We start from the raw sequence: 19072 nt of genomic DNA on the forward strand, positions 1-19072 counted from the left end.
ATTGCTTGTTTGTCCTTTCGTGTTCCTACACTACTTTGTATCTGTTCGGGAACACCCCAGTATGTATTATCAATTGTTAGTTTATCATCCTCTACCGGAGTTAGGATCAGGTTGGAATTAAAGTCACCAGTGATTATTATATCAGCTAGTGGTTCAATCGAGCGTAAGTTCGTGATGACTTTGCACAATATCTCGTTCTTTAACTTTTTTTTCTTAATTTTCGGTTGTGTGTAATAATTTACAAGGACTATTGGATTGGTTTTATTGTAATCTGTTAGTTTGATTAGCTGAATACTTGAATCTGGTGACTGTAATTGTTCAGAATTAATCTTTAGGGATGAAGACACGTATACTGAAAGTCCACCTATGGCCCGGCCATAGATCTTACATTTTTCTGCTGCTACACTATGGTGTATGAACGAGGACAGGAATATTTGATTTTTTCTTGAATATGGGAGTCTCCGTGCTGTGTTCACCCACAATTTGCATTGTGTGTGGCACATTTGACTATGTGTGTGAGTCACTCATTTTACCCTTCTATCTCTCGAAGGTTCTGCCTGTTAATTTTTTGGATTTATTCATATATATATATATTTATATATATGTGTGTGTGTGTGTGTGTATATAAATATATATATATATATTCACTGAAAAAACCATAGGTTTCACACCAGTTATAGTTAGCTGAACATGTTACTCATACAAAATCATTGAAATTCCCACGTTATAGTTAGTTGGACTCACTATAACTCGCGCGCCCGCAATCCACTGCTGATGATGTCACATATTACATCATTCATGACATGGTCAGTGACATCACTGATGACATCTCAAATGACATCACTGATGACATCACTGATGACATCTCAAGTTACATCACTGATGACATCATCCAGTATCTGTGTGTTTCTGTAAAGTTAAAATATGTTTTACATATTGAAGAATGAGTGTATGTATGAGTGTCTGGATGAAGGATTTAGTAGGTGGGTGACTGACTGTATGAGTGAGTGATTTAATGTGTCTTACTGAATGCATGGGTTAGTGACTAAACTGTCTGAATGTGTGCATCATTATGTCTGTTGTTGTGTAAGCTGCTACATGTGTTGATTAGTAGCTATATGAGTGGCTATATGGGTTATTGATTGGTTGCCCAAGTATTTGTATGTGAGGGTGAGTGTGTGTGTGGGTGGCTGGGAGGTGTGTGACTCTGTGCATAGATGTGTGAGCAGTTGATTCACTTGGTGTATGGGTTCAAGAGTGCATGTGTAAACAGCTGTATGGGCGGTTGACTGTGTGCATGGGTGTGTTGGTGAGTGAATGGATATCTCAGTGCTACATGTCCAAGTAAGTACATATGTAAAACACAGTGCATGTGAGAGTTGGCATATATCAATGCCTATACATGAGAGCCTGTGATTGCGTAAGTGACTGTATGGATCAATGTGTACTTGTATCAGTGATTGTAAAAGAGAGTGAGTATGCGTTAGTATATGTTTGAATTAGGAAGGTTATGTGTGTATAACTGTATAGATGAGGAAATGGGAGTGTGATTGATTCTTTGCATGACCGACTAGGTGGGTGAGTAACTCCATGGATGAGTGGCAGTGTGTGAGTGTCTGTATAGGTGTATGAGTGCATATGAAAGTGTTGTATTGATGAGTGACTGTATGTATGAGTGATTGTATGGGTGAATGAGTGGATGTGTGTGTAGACTTAGGAATCAGTGAGTGCATATGTAGTAACTGGTATTGGTGTGTCAATGGTTTCTGGAATGGTTGTCTGTATTTACCACTGGATGTATCAAAGGTTAGATTAGTGTGTGAGGAGGTGCATTGTATTATCACATGAATGATGTCATCAGTGATGTCATTTGAGATGTCATCAGTGATGTCATCAGTGATGTCACCAGTGATGTCATCAGTGATGTCACTGACCATGTCATGAATGATGTAATATGTGACATCATCATCAGTGGATTGCGGGCGCGCGAGTTATAGTGAGTCCAACTAACTATAACGTGGGAATTTCAATTGTTTTGTATGAGTAAAATGTTCAGCTAACTATAACTGGTGTGAAACCTATGGTTTTTCAGTGAATTTCAAAGGTTTTTTTAAATGCTAATTTCTAACTATAACGTGTGTGAAACCTATGGTTTTTTCAGTGAATTTCAAAGGTTTTTTAAATGCTAATTCCTAACTATAACGAGTGTGAAACCTATGGTTTTTTCAGTGAATTTCAAACGTTTTCTAAACGCTAATTCCTTACTATAACGAGTTTGTAACCTACGATTTTTAAAGTGAATTATTAAGTATTTTTAAAAGCTGTTTTTTATAACTATTAATTATAATATTTTGTATAATTTTTTTTTGTTTTTTTTCCTAAAATTAATTTTTTAATGTATTTTTCCTTTTTTTTTTAAAATAATTTTACCTCGGAGCGCTCGGGGTACGCGCACCTGTAAACGCACCCGTACACATAGCGAGAGCGCTATACCGGCGTTTGAAAAAATATATAAGTATGTATTTAAAGTAAATAATAAGGCAAGACATTCAGTGGCATGCTTATAAAAGTAGTATTTTTGATTTTAAATAAACGTATTGTAACTCTAAACACATTTCCTAAAATCTAACAAAATGTTCTGCAGGCGCGTCGCGTAATCGACCCCGGAAGCGCCTACGTACATGCCGCGTAAGCACCCCCGGAAGTGCTCCGGTGCACGTAGCGTAAGCGTGTCAAGTCATGTGACCTTAAAATAACACTTTTCATTGGTTGTTAACAGTTTTTTTTACAACTAATGAAAACCCCACCCATTTCCTTCACTACCTCGTTCACTTTGGAGAGAGCAAGACCTGTTCCCTTTTTCCCCTCTTCAATTGTTTGGAAAGAATGCCTGCAAGAGCACCAAGCAGCAGTGACTCTGTTGAGTTTCTCCATGAGGACCCTCCTCAACCAAAAGTTAAGGAGCACTTCATCTGGAAGTTTTTCAGCATTCCAGAAGGAGAGAAGAAAGTAAATGATCCTAAGGTGAAATTAAAGATATGCAACACTATTCTTTCACGGGGTGACCCCAGAAAAAAATACAGCTTTGGGAACTCTACCATGATCAGAGATGTGCAAAGAAGGCACCCCCAGAACTATGCCAGGGAGAGTGTCAGGGACCTGGCACTGAATGCACTGAGAGATGGCCCCTTGACTTCCACCGGAGGAGAAACATCATCGTTAGAGGAAGAGCAGTCGAGTTGATACCAAATATTCAGCCTGTTTTTTCTGACATTACAATTAGGTGTAAGCAGTGTGACGAACTGCTTTGTTATGGGGAGCAGAGCATCCTACTAATTGTTCGAAAAAAGGAAGAACACCGCTGCGCCCCTCAGCCCTAATTTTTCCCCTTTTTGTTGCTCCTGTTGAGCAGTTTGGCATTCCCTAGTTTTGTTTTTGTTCTGAAAAAAATACCAAAAAAATTAAAAACGTTCGGAAAAAGTAAAAAAAAAAAAAACTAAAAAAGAAGAAAAAAAACAGTTCTTTTTAGAACTACCTCCAATTCTCCAAAAAGAGCTATATTCTTTACATATTCTAAAGGAGTGAGTGAAGTGGAGTACAGTGAGAGAGGAAAGGAAAATGAATGAGGGAGCAAAGGAAGGGACGAGAGGGGAAGGGAAGTGTAGTAGGGGGACTGAAAGAAGGTGAGTGTGGGAGGTGAGTGAGGGGAAGGGGAGTCAACATGGGGAATGAGGATAAGTGAGGAAAGCGGAGTAAGGGAATGGGGTAAGAAAGGGTAAGAGAAGAGCAGTGAGGTTGAGGAAAGAGTGGTGATAGAGGGTGGATAAAGGCAAGTGAGCGTGAGACAAGGGGAGTGAGGGAGTGAGGAGATAGAGGGAGTGAAGGAAAGAGTGACAGAAGAGGAATGAGTGAGGGAGCATAGAAAGATAAGTGAGGGAGTGCAGGTGAGTTATAGGGAGTAAGCATGATGGAAGAGGAGTGAGAGAGTGAGGGGACGGAGGTAGTGAAGCTAAGAGAGAGGAAGTGAGGGAAGGAGAATGAGGATATGACAGGACAGAGGTAGTGAGAGAAGGAGTGAGTGAAGTGGAGTAAGGTGAGTAAGGTAAGGGGAATGAGTGAGTGAGCGAAGGGAGGGATTAGAGGGGAAGAGGACTGAAGCATAGGTACTGAGAGAAGGTGAGTGGGGGATGAAAGTGAAGGGAAAAGGAGAGAAAGATAGGGAATGAGGGGTAGTGAGGGAACCACACTAGAAGAACGGGAGTGAAAGAACGGTAGAGAGCATGAGTAAAGAGGGATGAAAGAGGGTGGATAAAAGTGAGTGAGGGTAAGACAAAGGGAGTGAGGAAGTGAGGGGATAGAGGTACTGAAGGAAAGAGTGTCAGAAAGGGACTGAGTGAGGGAGCAAAGAAAGATAAGGGAGTGTGGCTGAGTTATAGGGAGTGAGCGTGACAGAAGAGGAGTGAGAGACTAAGAGGATGGAGAGAATGGGGGTAAGAGAGAGAGAGTGAGGGAAGGGGAGTGAGGAAGTAAGAGGACAGAGGGAGTGAGAGAAGGAGTTACTGAAGTGGAGTAAGGAGAGTAACAGAAGGGAAAAGAGTGAAGGAGCGAAGGAAGGGAAGAGAGAGGAAGGGAAGTAAAACAGGAGTTCTGAAAGAAGATGAGTGTGGGAGTGTGGCTGAGTTATAGGGAGTGAGCGTGACAGAAGAGGAGTGAGAGACTAAGAGGACGGAGAGAATGAGGCTAACAGAGAGAGAATGAGGGAAGGGGAGTGTAGAAGTAAGAGGACAGAGAGAGTAAGAGAAGGAGTTAGTGAAGTGGAGTAAGGAGAGTAAGGGAAGGGAAAAGAGTGAAGGAGCGAAGGAGCGAAGGAAGGGAAGAGAGAAGAAGTAAAGTAAAGGAGAAGGTCTGAAAGAAGGTGAGTGTGGGAAGGGAGTGAGGAAAAGGGAAATAAACATGGGGATTGAGAAAAAGTGAGGGAAGCGCAGTAAGGGAACGGGGGTGTGCGTGGGTGAGAGAAGAGTAGTGAGGTTAAGGAAAAGAGTGTTGAGAAAGTAAATTTTGTTTAATTGGTTCTACATTTCAACACTTTGAAGCTCACATAATATTCACCCATCCCCCCAGTGCTCAATTACCCTGTTACCATGGTAACTCCCACCTAACTCAGCACACAGTTGAAAAGTTCATCATACTATGTTGCAAAAGAATCTAGCAAGGGTGTGTGACCTCTCAATGTACTAGCTAATCATGTGCAATGTTTCTTTCAATGACTTTTTCTCAACCATTAAAATGACTTCTTTAAAAAAAAAAAGCATGCACCCTAATTTTCAGTGGTGAATTTTAAGAAACCACCAATCATTTCTTGTTTTTCAAGTGCACTGAATCTCAACCACTTTTTTCATAACTCCTACTTTCAAACTGCCATTTCATTTCCACAACTCATCTGAATACAAGCACATCTACCTTCAAGATGCCAAAAGTCTGGTTTGTGGGTCATAGCTTTGTCTACTGGAGTGAAAAATTTGCAAGTAACAGAGGTATTTACAACCTTGATTTACCAAATGTGGACATTGTGTGGATTGGACAGAGAGGATTGAGAAGTCACCAATTGATACCATTGGTAAAATCCTTTATGCATCTACTACACCATGACCGCATAATTGTGCACTGTGGTGGCAATGACCTGGGCACTGTGACTGGGGTAGGTCTGGAAATGCTTTTAAAGGACATCTTTGGGCAATTGATGTCACTTTTTCCAAAAACTGCCTTGGTATTTTCTAATATATGCCAAAAGCAAAAATGGAACTGGTCCAACCAATTTTGTCCACAGATTGAGAAAGCAATGAAACATGTGAATAAATCTGTTTCTGCTTTCCTCAGAGACTATGGTATGGGTTCCATATACCAAAACAACTTGCGTTACAACATGCAAGGCATCTATTGGAGCGAGGTGGTGTACATTTTACAGATGAGGGGAATAGAGTCTTCCTCTTGAATTTGAGACTATGCATTGGTACCTACTTGTAGGTACAAAAAACACCCACAAAACACAACAGCTCTTTTCAGAGCTACCCTACCTCTAAGCACTCTAATTTATTTTTTTACTCTAATTTTTTATACTGTTTTTCCCCGTGGTGCGCTCAGGGTGCGCGTACTGGGGAGCGTACATGGGAATGCACCCAGTGCTTACCCCGCGAAAATTTCAACAAAAAAAATAGTTGTTTTGCCCTTCAGGGTCCTTTTAGGCCCCCCTCAGAAAACCTAGGGGCTCAGGGGCTGTCTACCCTGCCCCTTTTAATCATTTCCCGCTTTTTATTTTCACCTCTTGTGTCTCGATTATACCGAGACACAAGATGGCGGACTCTACGGACTGTTTAGAATGTTGACAGACATCCAAGAGCCAATCAGTTTTCCGCTCGCGCACTCCCGTAGCGCGCTGGGTGCGCTCCCCGGTACGCGAACCGGTGAGCGCTCGGAGCGCGCCTATAGATATATATGTGTTTTTGAAGTTAATTTTCAAAAAAAACACTGGAGCAATTTTCACCAAATATAGCAAAGGCACATCTGCGTACCAGGAATTAGCATTTAAAAAACCTATTAAATTCAATGAAAAAACCATAGGTTTCACACCAGTTATAGTTAGCTGGAAATTTTACTTGCATAAAACCATTGACATTCCCACGTTATAGTTAGTTGGACTCACTATAACTTATGCGTGTAATGCACTGCTGATGACGTCACATATTACATCACTCATGACATGGTCAGTGACATCACTCATGACATCACTGATGACACCATCCAGAGAATGAGTGCCTTTCTGAAAAATAAATATATTTTATATATGTATATGTAAAAGTTGATGGAAGAATAAATGTTTAAATAAATGTCTAAATGGATGGGTTTTTTAAAAAAAATTGATTGGTTAACTGTCTTATTAAGTGTATCTTAGTGAATACATATATTAGTGAGTAATGTTTAAATATTTAAATATATGTATTAGTGTTTCACTTTGTGTATAAGTGGTTGCATGGGTTGGTGAGTAGCTACATGTGTATGTATATGGGTTATTAGATGTTTTTTTTAATATCAGTATGAGTGTGTATATCGTTTGGTGGGGGTCTTACTTAGCACATAGATGCATGAATGACTGACTCTCTGTTTCTATGTGCTTTGAAGACAGCATATGTGCAGGAGTGAATGGGTGAATGAGTGTGTATATGTGTGTGTTAGTGAGTGAATGACTGTCTCACTAGTGTCTTTATCAGTAACTACTTATGTTTTAATCTAGTATATGTGAATGTTGATGTATGTAATTGAGTATATGTGAGAGTAAGAGATTGTAAGAGTTCCTGTTTAAATAAGTATGTGTTTCTATAAGTGATTGTTTAAGAGAGTAAATATGTGTATGTTTCCTTAGAAGTAAGGTGGTAGTGTGTGTATAGCTGTATATGCAAATAAATGGATGTTCAATAGTTTATTTGCATGTGTGAGTATGTGTGTGAGTAACGTTTGGATGACTGTCGGTGTGTAACAGGATGTATAGGTGTATCACTACATATGATGAGTGAGCATATGCATGAGTGACTACATAGAACTGTTGGTGAATGAGTGGATGTGTATATAGATGGTGGAATTACTGAATTGGTTGTTGTAACTGATATGGGTATCTCCATTTTTTTGAAAATTTTAGTTTCTATTTTTGAATATGTGTTCAAGGGTTACATTACAGTGAAAGGAGGTCTGTCACTCTGTCACAAGGATGGTGTCATCAGTGATGTCTTGAGTGATGTCACTGACCATGTCATGAGTGATGTAATATGTGACGTCATCAGCAGTGCATTACACGCGTAAGTTATAGTGAGTCCAACTAACTATAACGTGGGAATGTCAATGGTTTTATGCGAGTAAAATTTCCAGCTAACTATAACTGGTGTGAAACCTATGTTTTTTTCAGTGAATTTAATAGGTTTTTTAAATGCTACTTCCTAACTATAACTGGTGTGAAACCTATGGTTTTTTCAGTGAATTTCAAAGGTTTTTTAATAGCAAATCTCTATAGATATATAAAGTAATATTTTTTATAACGAATTTTATATTGTATAATTATGTAATAGTATTATTTTATGTTTATTTATTTATTTATTTTTTTGCCCCGGAGCGCTCCCGGGGCGCGTACCGATGCGCTCACCGGTAAGCACAGCAATGCCGCGTCCCGTTGCGCGTACCGGTGAGCGTCCCATTAGCGCTATTGCCTCGAACGAAAACATCATCGTGACGAATCGCCTTTGCCGGGTGATGCGTCTTATGACGCACGGCGTAAACGCACCCGTAAGCGCCCGAGCGCATACGATCGCGCTACGTAAACGCCCCCGAGCGTGACCCGACGCGCTTACGCTACGCCCCCCCACGGGCGCGACCCGGGGCGCTTAGCGTAAGAGCGTCGGGTCATGTGACCTGAAAATAACACTTTTCATTGGTTCAGAACACTTTTGGTTACCAAATGATGAAAGCCCGGGTCATGTGACTTGAAAATAACACTTTTCATTGGTTCAGAACAGTTTTGTTTTCCAGATGATGAAAGCCCCCACCTTTTTTCCTCATTCTCACTTTGTTGTTTGAGTGAGGAAGACCTGCTTGTATTGTTACAGAAATGGCTACAGTAGCAGCAGCAGCTGGAGCATCTGCACCACCGCCACCACAAGGACCACCAGAACATCACATTGGTGGTCAAAAAGAAGAGGAGGAGGAGGAGGAGGAGGAGGAGAGAAGGCAGTTCCTGCCTGAAGACAATCCCCCATATAAACCTAGGGAGCATTTTATATGGGAGTTTTTTAAAATCCCAAGGGGTGCAAAAAAAGTGAACGCTGCGAAGGTAACCTGTCTGATCTGTGGTGCTGTGCTATCCAGGGGGAACCCTGCAAAAAATATTCCTTTGGGAATCATACAATGATTCGGCACATGCAACGTTTGCACCCCAATAACTATTCTGCAGCAGAGGTGAGAGAACTCTGCAGAAACCTACCCCAATCATCTGCCAGAACCTCAACAACCAAAGAACCCACTCCATCGGGTCCAGAGGCAAGTCAGATGATTCCAAATATACAACCAACGTTTGGGGGATACAAAATTGTTTGTGTACATTGTGGCAAAACAATTACTTATGGTGAGCAAAGCATTACACTCATCAACCTTGCTGGTGATAACCACAAATGCCCGAAGAAACCTTAATTTTTTCCTGATTTTTTTTTGCTCCAGTTGAGCCGTTTACAATTCCCTGTTTTTTGTTTCTCCCCTTAAAAAATAGAAAAAATATATAAAACTGTTCAGAAAAGCCAAAAAAAGTAAAAAATGTTTAAAAAAACAATAAAAAAAATATAAAACAACAAAAAGAACAAAAAAAACAGTTCTTTTTAGAACTACCTCTAATTTATCAAAATAAACCTATATTTAAAAAAAATCTCTGTCATTCTTTTTTCTCCAGGGTACGCGTACCGGGGCGCGCACCCAAAAAAAAATAAAGGAGTAAGCATGAGGGAAGGACACAGAGAGAGTGATGTTAAGAGAAAGAGAGCTAGAGGGAGCAACACAGAGGGACTGTGTACTAGATAGTAAGACAGAGAGAAGGTGTAATAGGGTGTGAGAAAAGGGAAATTAATAAGGGAGCGAAAGAAGGGAAGAGAGAGGAAGAAGACTAAAGTAGAAGTACTGGGAGAATGTGATTGGGTGTTGAAAGTAAAAGGAAGGACAGTAAAGGATGGGGAATTAGGGGTAGTGATGGAACCGGAATAAATAAACAACGGTGAGGGAGGGTGAGAGAAGAGCAGTGAGTGAAAGTAAAGAGGGGTGAAAGAGGGTGGCTAAAACTGAATTAGGGTAAGACATGGGGAGTGAGAGAGAGAAAGGACAGAGAGAGTAAAGGAAAGAATGACTGAAAGGGTCTGAGTGAAGCAGCAAAGAAAGGTAAGTAAGGGAGTGTGGGTGAGTTATAGGGAGTGAGCATGACGAAAGAGTAGTGACAGAGTGAGGGGACAGAGACAGCGACGGTAAGAGAGACAGAGTGAGGGAACGGAAGTGAGGAACTGTGAGGACAGACGGACTGAGAGAACGAGTGAGAGGAGTGAAGTAAATGAGCAAGGGAATGAGTGAGGGAGCAAAGGAAGGGAAGAGAGGGTAAGGGAAGTAAAGCAGGGGGACTGAAAGAAGTTGAATGTGGTAGGACAGTAGGGAAAGAGGAGTAAACATGGAGGATAAGAATAAGTGAGGGAAGCAGAGTAAGGAAACAGGAGTGAGGTATGGTGAGAGAATAGTAATGAGGTTAAAGCAAAGGGTGATGACAAATTACATTTTTATGTCATACTTACCATATAATTAATGTAAATTTAATTACATGTTTTAACTACACTTTGTATCTGTGAAAGAGAGAAAAAAAATAAGTTATGATTAGTAAAATATATATTTTAAAATAGAAGAGACAAGTCAAGAGGTTAAAAATCATAAAAGTGTACTAAGAAATAAAGTAAGAGTGAAAGACACAGAAAGGGAAATCAAGTAATGTAGAAGGACAAAAAGAGGGAAAAAGAAATAGAAGGAGAGCAAATTACTAAGAGTAAGGCAGATACGTTCAGTGACAAAGAAGAAGAGAGAAATGAACTGAAGGTAAGAAAGATACTAAAAGAATGTGAGTTAGCAAAACTAAATCAGGAAACAGGAGTAAGTAAAAAGGAAATAACTGAGAGAGAAACGAGTCTGATTGAGGATGCATTTACAAGAATGAGGAATGGAAGATGACTGAAAGTGAGTGAAGGGGAGTCACAGAGTGAAGGGATGAAGAGAGAGAGGATAATATAGAATGATTGAGGGAAAAGGAGTGAGGAAGTTAGTAGAAAGAGGGACTAAGGGAAGGACTGAGTTTAGTGGAATACGAGTGAGGAAAGGAAAATGAGTAAGGGAGCAAAAGAAGGAAAGAGAGGGCAAGAGGAGTAAAGCAATGGAACAGAGATAATGTGATTCGGTGATGAAAGTAAAGAGAAGGACACTGAATAATAGGAAATGAGAAGTAGTAATCGAACCGGAGTAAAAAAAAAGGAGATGAAGAACTATGAGAGAGGAGCAGTGAATTTGTTTTAAGAGAAATGATAGAAGGTAGATAAACATAAGTGAGCATAAGACAAGGAGAGTCAGGGACTGAGGACATAGAGGTAGTGAAGGAAAAACAAAGAGAAGAGGACAAAAGAAAAGAGCATAGAAAGATAAGTCAGGGAGAGTGGGTGAGTTATAGTGACAGACTACGACAAAAGAGCTGAATGAGTAAAGAGGAATTATAAAACAGGAAAGAAGGAAAACACGGAAAAGGGAAATAAAACAGAGAGACTGAAAGTTGAAAACTGATGCAAGGGAGAGAGGGGATGCAGACAGTTGAAATGGGAATAAGGGGTTGTGAAAGAAGTGGAGTAAAGGAACGGGGGTGAAACAGAGTGAGAGAAAGACATTATAAGTGAGTAAAGAGAGCTGAAAGAGGGTGGAAAAAGGAAAGTGAGTGTGAGACAATGGGAATACAATTTAAATTACACAATACAAACTATAGAATAACTTGTACAACATGTTACATAGTTTATTTTTGCTGTTCTCAGAATATATTGAATTTCACTTAAAACAGTGAGTTCAAACTACTCATCATATGACAGCGGGAAAAAAACACAATCTAACAGATTGTGTTTTAAAAAAACATATAAACTTAAAAATCACAAATGTACACTAATCTTTGATATACGTACTTTTCCTTTAGGCCAAATAGTACATCATGAAGGTCCTTTTCGTTGGAAAGGACTCTGCTGTTCACTAAAAAATCCATTTCATCGACTTTCTAGAAGAAAAGCTCCAAGAACATCTGAAATATGTTTCAATGTTTTCATATACTCCTTTTTTTCAGTTATGACTCTTTGCTCATTCCTTCACTTTTCCTTAAGGCCAAATAGTGTCAGATGTATCAGTATATTTTCAAATTACTTAAAACAAACTCTGAAATTACCGTTTTCCCGACGTTCTGAAAGAAAGGCTATACAACATTTTCACAATATTTAAATATTCATAATTCCATCTCTGGCTCACTCATGTTCAACATTTCGTATGATACTAATATCACTTACTATGAGATCCACTTACAGTACCTATATGACAACTCAATTTTTTATATTATCTTGATCAATTTTACTCAGAATATAATTTTAAACAATAAACTAACTTTTATTAACTGCTCCCGTCTTCCTAGGCCAATTACCTTTACTTAAATTTTGGTTCTAAAAACACTAGGTATGAGTTTTTTAAGTCAAAAGGCAAACGTTGTTTGAAAGTCAAATGAGTATCATTACACAACTTCCACCCTTTTTGACATTTTAAATAGCATGTGTAATGCCCTGATCTTGTCGATGGACCGTCATGATAAATAATAGCTACAGTTGCAAAGGTTCTTCCTGAAATTGATAACTGAGAAGCCACAACATTTTTAATAGAAGTTGTTAATTTCGTTCCATCAGGTCTACATCGTTGGAACATTAAAATGACATACTGACCATAACTTTGTAGAAATAATGTGGACAGCATTGCAGACTTACATTGGGTACATACCTTATTGTGATCAGCTGCTTTAACTAGATTATTGAAAGACACTGATTTGCAGTCTGGTAAAGTCAAATATATAAATCTTTCAGTGTCTATTCTAGTACTACTTGATAAACTACAATTGTCACAGTCATGCTGCCATTGATAAGAAAGGCCAAATAGATGTTCTACATCTACACCTTCATCTTCTAATACACCAAACATATACATTAAAAATTCCTGACAATCCTGCTGAATATTCTGTGAAAATTGATTTTGACCAGAACATATGTCTAAAAGATTTCGAATTTCTGAAACACTTTCTATTTTTGCTCTATCACTGTTACATTTCTCAAACACAGAATTCAATAAACAGCAGAATGTTTGATCTCGATTTTCAACAATCTGTTCTTGTAGAGTTTGAAGAAAAAAACAATATTAACCACTACATCAGCATAGCAGTTGACACCAGAACTGTTTTCAAATTGAAATCCAACAACATCTTCAACAGAATCCTTTTTCTTTCTGCTTACAATTACAGTTTCATCTACTTTTTGTCTTTTTGCTAGTACCTCACTGCAATTATTCTCATTTCTTCTTTTTCGGCCGTCCACACGTTTTTCAAACAGAGGATATTGAGGCAAATGTGGAGCATACTCTCTTCTTAACCTATTGTATTCTTTAACACAATCTAGATCTGCACAAATCTTTGTCTCATCACACTCAACCAAGTACAATCCTGATAAAGTTCTGACTCGTGATAATGCCACATATGCCATACCCTCTTTAAACACAGAACTTCCAATGTTCACCAAAGCACTATCTACACTTAAACCTTGAGATTTATGAATTGTCACCACATATGCCAAGCAAACAGGAAACTGTTTTCGGCGAACATATAAGTCTTTTACAAGCAAAAATCTAGCAGAACAATGACTGATTTGTTGTACTTCCTCAATGCCATCAAATTTAATTTTTAAAAATTCAATTCCATCTCTATTTCTGTAATTCACAAAATCAACAACATGACCCATTGCTCCATTTACCAGACCTCTTTCAACATTTAAATTCCTTCTCAAAATAATACGACAATTTAAACACACATTCAGAGTCTTTTCAAAACCAGTAGTTTTAGATATACTCTTCTCTAATGAATCCAATTTTGATTTCAAATTTTCAGACAAAATAATTGCTGCTCCCATATGCTCTATTTTATCTATAGCTTCCAGTTTCACAATCTCTTCATTTTCTAACTTTAACATTTTGTTGTTGAAGATGGAACATTCTTTCACAGTTGGCATCAAACATATCCCAGATTTGTTGTCAGTAATTTTCTTAAAAATATCCTCTGGAAGAATGTTTTCATCTGGATACAAGTTTGGAATTAATTGTGCATGTAAAGCTTCCTTCCCATGCTCACTTAGTTTTCCGATTCCTACATCTTGTAGAATATTTTTATAATCTTCATCCTTTGCCTGTCGCATATTTTGAAGCAGTTCTGCATATTTGAAGTTTAACCATATATTAACGTTTCCAATGCTTCCTAGGCACTTCCTGGGTTCTTCATGCGTGAGCATTTTAAACACAGGTTGTCTTTTCACTGGAGTCAACTGCAGTAGATCTCCAAAAACAATAATGTGTTTTCCTCCTAATAAGACATCATATTCTGTTCTAAGAATTTCTTGCATTCTCAAATGCACAAAAGCAAGCATTAGATTTGAGACCATGCTTACTTCATCAATGATAAGAAGTTTCATTTTCTTCAGGATTCTCGAAACTTCAGAACACGCATCTCCAGATAACTTGAGGTATTGCAATTTATTATCATGCTCAACTGGTAGCATCAGTAAACGATGTAAAGTAATCCCTTTAATGTTATGTGCTGCCAGCCCAGTTGGAGCGGTTACAACACAAGACAGCAGTGATTCAGTCCTCTTCTGCAAATAAGTTGCAATTGCTTTAATCAAAAAACTTTTTCCAGTTCCCGCTTCTCCACTCACGTACAGTCGGACAGGCTTAAATGATATACATGAGCACTCTTTTTTCTCATGACTGAATCCATGTTCAATCTGTTCTGTGACTTCGTCATATATCTGTTTCTGCTCAATGTTTAGTTGTTTCACCAAATCTTCTAAGTTAATTACATCCTCTTCAGCTTGTTCCATAGCTCTTTCCACCTCATCGATGGCAGTGGCAGCCTCATTTTGAATAATTGGTCCTCCTAGTGGATCCTGACTCAATGAAGTAGAACTCTGACTGTCTTGAGAACTGTCTCTAGCAATCTCTGCAGCAATTGTTGCTTCTTGCTCTATTTCTTCATTCAACATTTGCAGATAATTTGGAAAAACAGGACATTCTATGGTATCCTTGGTTGCATTAAAAGAATCTTCGTAACAGAGAAAATCTCCAAGTAGTTCCTCTTCTGTACGCCATGGTTTAAAGAGTTGCAAAAGAGCCAAATAGTAAAATTCCCTTTTGTCTGGATTTTCGCAACTCAATTTTCGATGATTAATCAAATGACCTTTTCTCTGTTTCACTAGACATCCTTCACATCCAATGACAGCATATATTCCATTATTGATATCTTCTCTGATGTTCCTCTTATAAATATAGCTTTGCAGAACTTCATAGAGACAAGCGTTCTCAAGGTGAGGACTTCTATTTGGATAGTATGTATCCAACATGTTTGTCTTCAAAATATCTGTACTTTCTGGTTCTTTTCCCGCCAAATACTCTATTTCTTGTACAGATTTCAAAACTCGGTTTCGTGTTGCAGCAAGACCTAGACTCACCCAAATGATGGTTCTAGATTTGGCATATAGACTTGCTGATGACAATCGATCAGAACATTCATATGCTCCAATTTCTCGATGTGACAACATCTTCAGACTGCAACTGTATCATTTCTTGCTTAGACTCTTTTCATGTGAAATATCCTCCCACATTTCCTTCAGTTCTGTCTTGTCTTTTTTTGTGCTGTAAGACGTCACATATCGAGCCACAGCAATAGAGTTGTCAGCAACAAATTGAATATCCATGTTAGCATTCCACATGGACAAAATCACTGTGTTGTAGTCGTTGATGTACTTGGACTCTTCGTTTCTTTTTAAATTGTATGTATTTTTTGGTGATTTCCTCGTCACAGTATGTCGTAGAGAAGACATCAAATTATTTACTCTTCCTTTAGAAATCACTGGCCGTGGAAAGCCGAAACGACATTTTGTGTAGAACCTTTCCTTGTTTTTGAATTTTCGACCACAATACTTCCCACAACGATGGGATTGAAAGCGTAAAACTTGTTGCCTTAAACTGTTTTCCTCGGTAGTTTTCGGAACAGCACATGTTGAATACTCTTCAATGAAACTCTTCACTGTTTCATCCGAATCTGTTCCAAATTTGGGTGCATCTTTAATCCACAACAACATATGAATATGAGGAGCACCTCTCGCTTGATACTCCTTTCTCCAAAAGAAATCCAAAACCTCTCCAAGGGGAGGATATTTTTTGTTGGTAATAAAAGACATCATAGCTTCAAATCTATGATTAAAATATCTGCATACATTCACTGGATCCAAAGAACACAGTTCTCCAGGTGTTTTGAATTCTATATTTTGTATATTTGCATTTGCCTCGCGTATAAATTGAAGTAAGTTGTCCCATGCATACTCGGCACAGCTAAGAGTGAGGAACCATGTAGGAGTTCCTAAGTTTCTTAGCATACATTTCAATTCCCCATGACGACGGTACCAATACTCGTTTGTACCACGCTGACATGCCATGAGATTGATTAGATGAGATTCCAAAATATTATCTTGCAGATTGACTTTCTCCATAAAGTCCCTCGCCGAAACATTTTGCAGATTTGCTCCACCTTTCAGTATATGATTTACTGCATAAGAAAGCCCAGACAAGTCACTTTCATACAGTAGATGAAACAAATATGGAATGCATTGACGAAACCTTGGATCTTCAGCATATAATCTTAAAGTCCGGTATTCAGATGCAGGCATTTGAATTGGTCGATCGTCATATCGTCCACCTCGACCTGTTGGAAATAGCTGTGGAAAAGAACGAGCTTCCAAACTTTCTTCCAATACACTAATGGGACTTCCTTTTGCTGCTTTCATTTGAAATAATTCAATTGCATTCCCCATTACTTCTTTGGAATGCAAAGGATGAACAGTATGATGTTCATATATTTCTTCACTTCTAGACACATCAACGTTTTCAATTTGGCCGGCTGAACAATCACTGTCTTCTTCTGCAGCTATTTCCTCTGCTTCAACACATACGTGTTTGTAGTACTCATTGTTTTTGACTAAATACAACGTTGCCTTTTTGACTTTCCTAACATCCACCAAATCTTTGCAGATTTTCTTACTCTTTCTCGGAACCCCATTAACTAGAATAACTAAAGGTTCCTCTTCCACTTTTTCTACACCAATTGCATCAATATTTTTCTTGAAATCTAGAGGCAAATAAACAACTCTTCCCTTTAATCCTCTCTGTAAATCTGAAGGAGGCAATTTCCCTATCTTAGGCTCCATGCGAACAGTAGCCTGAAAAGGATGGACACATTGAATCAAAATAGATGCATATATATTTAAATCCATCAATTCAGAAGGAATGTCTACCAACTCAAGATTATTATGAACAGCTCTAGCAGGCATTTTGTTTTCATTTAATTTATTATAACAATATTTACAAATACGCTGATCAGAACTCAAATCAAAAGAATTCTCCACCAACAAATAAGTTGCAAAATTCTTCCATTCACTATTATTTTCCATTTCACTTTTTGCATATAAATCAACTAACCTAGTCTGAATCTTATAATGAGTCCGTCGACAACACACACAAGTAAAATTAGGCCTTTCACTTGATTTCACCTTAAACTTGGTAATTTCCTGGTCCAACTTTTCTGTACTTGAAATCTGTACATTGTCTTCCACATTACCTTGTATTACTGTGTCAATTTCTACACTGTCCTCTTTTTCAAAAAAATAACAAATCTCAATTTCTTCACAAATCTTCTTCACATCTAATTCAGTTCCATGCAAAAGAGCACTATTTAACTGTTTAAGCGTGAGTGCTGGACTTTTTGCATAATACAACCTTCTCACTAATTTCCTCATTCTGTTATGATGCACTGCTAAAATCCTAAAATGATGAAAAACACTCTGACATACTTTTCTTGAAAAACAAGCCAGTGAATGTCCATGCAAACCTGTGTTTTCTCTCACTCTGCAAGGATCTAAGTCTTGCAACATCTTCATTTTCTGTTTTAGACTTTTCTTACTATATGTACGTAAGAAATTACGAAGCACATTGATTGAATCCTGTCGCACACTACAAATACTACTACACTTCCAAGTGTACACTGGACCCTTAGTACGTCTCCCTAAACCTTCATCAGCTAACACGTCTTCTGCATCTCTAGACACAAGTTTCTCTTTTTCAATCGGACAACCATCTTTCACCTCATATGCTCGACTACTGGTGTCAACTGCATGCACCAAATCATTCTCCTGGAAGTAACTCTCCTCATTAAAAAATGGCTCACAACTTGAACTATGCATCCATTCTCCAGAAAAAACTTTACAAAAATTAGTTCGATTAATTACTCTTTTGCATCTACTGTTTGATTTGAAAACATCACTTGTCTTGTTAAGTGTACTAATTCTATTAATTACTAAAATAAATTTTTTCTTAACTTCAAAAGCTTGATCAACAACCTTCTCTACATTTTTCTTTTTCTTGTAAAAAGCAGCTCTCTGTTTACCTTTTCTAAAGTTTTTTAACAAATTTAAAACTACCCTATTGCGAAACATTCGTTTACGAATGTCCCTAAATTGATTTTGCCTTCTATTCCTATACATATTATTGTCTCCTGCTGCAGTAGTAACATTTTTGGGGGGGCCTCTCCTTCCTCTTCAAATTTGCTCTCTCCTTCTGTAAATTCACATGTACATTATCATTTTTTTTTTATCTACATATGTTCCGAAAAAAAGATTTAGTTGTCTTACCAGGAGCTTTTTTCGCGTTTTTTGAAGTATTTGTTGTAGGAGACTGCTTTAATTCCGTTGCTGTTTTTGTTTTTTTCCGCTTAGCATCTTTCCTTCTCCTCTGCCTTGAGGGCATATTTCCTTACTATTGAAATCTTGATTTCAATCTGTGGTAAACAAAAAAAAACACATTATAGACCACTATTACCAAACAACAAAGCAATGACAATAAGTAAACAATATAAACACTATAATGCTTATACATATGACCTTATCTCTGCTTTTTAAATGTTATTCTAAAAAAATATTTCGGGCACATGAATTGGTTTTACATTATTGACAAGGATTAGATAGTATCTGCATGATTAAAAAAAAATATTAGCACATTTCACAATCATATCACCTGTGTTTAGATTAGTAAACAGATTGTGCACATGAGGTAAGGCCTGTCCTGGGGAGCATAGGTGGTG

The sequence above is a fragment of the Lissotriton helveticus genome, chromosome 8 (genome assembly GCF_964261635.1).
Source record: "Lissotriton helveticus chromosome 8, aLisHel1.1, whole genome shotgun sequence".
NCBI lineage: Eukaryota > Metazoa > Chordata > Amphibia > Caudata > Salamandridae > Lissotriton > Lissotriton helveticus.